Below are 2003 nucleotides of genomic sequence, written 5' to 3' on the forward strand. Positions count from 1 at the left end.
TGAGCCACCCAGGCGCCCTTTTCAATTCTTTCTTTATTCTTTTTAAGTTTTTATGTATATATTATATTATATATATTTTACTTTTGGTTTCCTTTCATTGTATTTTATTTTATTTTTGTATGTATATAAGTTTTTTGTCCTTCCTATTTTGGGATCTGGTTTCTTTTAACAAGCAGACTAAAACATACCCAGGATCTAGTTTTTTGTTTTGTTCTGTTTTGTTTGTTGATTTTTTTATTTTGTTTTGTTTTTGTTTTTTCTTTTTTTTCTGTTGTTGTTGTTATTGTTGTCTTTTCTCTTTCTTCTATTCTTTTCTGGACAAAATGACGAGATGGAGAAATTCATCCCAAAAGAACGAACAGGAAGTAGTACTCACTGCCAGGGATTTAATCAATAAGGATATAAGTAAGATGTCTGAACTAGAATTTAAAACAATGATTATAAAGATACTAGCTGGGCTTAAAAAAAGCATAGAAGACACTAGAGAATCCCCTTCTGGAGAAATAAAAGAACTAAAATCTAGTCAGGACAAAATTAAAATGCTCTTACTGAGATGCAGTCCCAAATAGAAGCTCTAAAAGCAAGGATAAATGAGACAGAAGAGAGAGTCAGTAATATAGAAGATAAAATGATGGAAAATAAGGAAGCTGAAAAGAAGAGAGAAAGACAATTACTGGATCACGAAGGGAGACTTTGAGAACTCAGCAATTCCATAAAGCGAAATCATATCCAGATAATAGGGGTCCCAGAAGATGAAGAGAGGAAGAGATGGGCAGAAGGTTTATTTGAACAAATTATAGCTGAAGCTTCCCTAATCTGGGGAAGGAAACAGGCATTCAAGTCCAGGAGGCACAGAGATTCCCCCCCTCAAAATCAATAAAAATATGGCAACACCTTGACATATAATAGTGAAGCTTACACATTTCAAAGATAAAGAGAAAATCCTGAAAGCAGCTCAGGACAACAGGTCCTTAACTGACAAGGGTAGACACATAAGGCTGGCAGCCGACTTGTCCACAGAGACCTGGCAGGCCAGAAAGGACTGGAATGATACATTCAATGTGCTAAATGGGAAGAATATACAGCCAAGAATACTTTATCCAGCAAGGCTGTCATTCAGAATAGGAGAGATAAAGAGTTTCCAGGACAAACAAAAACTAAAGGATTATAACAATTCCTTTTTTAAAAAAGATTTATTTATTTATTTTAGAGAAAGCGAGTGCATGCACATGAGTGGGGCGAGGGGCAGAGGGAGAGGAAGAGGGAGAGAAGCAGACTCCCTGCTAAGTGTGGAGCCCGCCCTTAAGATTATAACCATCATCAGTAATTAACAAAATAAGAAGGTAGAAAATTAGTAAATATATGTAAGACCTGATCAAATCTATCAACAAATTTGACCTAATGGACATTTATAGACTACTCCCCCCAATAGCAGAATACATATTCTTTTCCAATGTACCTGAAACATTCACTAAGATAGACTATATGCTAATGCATGAAAGGAATCTCAATTAACTTTGAAAAATATTAAATCATACACATATTCTCTGACTACAATGGAATTAAATTGAAGTCAACAACAAAAAGCTACCTGCAGTCCTCCAAAATTGGAAAGTTAAATAGCACACTTATAAATAAGCCATGGCTCAGAGAAAAATTTGCAGGGAAATTAGAAACTCTTTTGAACTCAATGACCAGCAACACATAAATATAAAAAATAATGTATAAAAATTTGTGGGGCACAACTAAAGCAGTGTTTAGAGGGAAATTTATAGCTATAAACAATAAAGAAAAGTAATGAAGCAAAACACTGGTTCTTTTAAAAATCAATCAAATTGATAAATCTCTAGATTAGACTGTTCAAGAAAAAGAGGAAAAAAACATAAATTATCAATATCAGGAATGAGAGATAGTATTATTACAGACCATACACTCCTTTACTGTATAATCAGGGAATATTACAATTCTATGCCAACATATTTTATAAATTTAGATGAAATGGA

Source organism: Leptonychotes weddellii, chromosome X (genome assembly GCF_054177405.1).
Source record: "Leptonychotes weddellii isolate Sample4059 chromosome X, ASM5417740v2, whole genome shotgun sequence".
In the NCBI taxonomy this organism is placed as follows: Eukaryota; Metazoa; Chordata; class Mammalia; order Carnivora; family Phocidae; genus Leptonychotes; species Leptonychotes weddellii.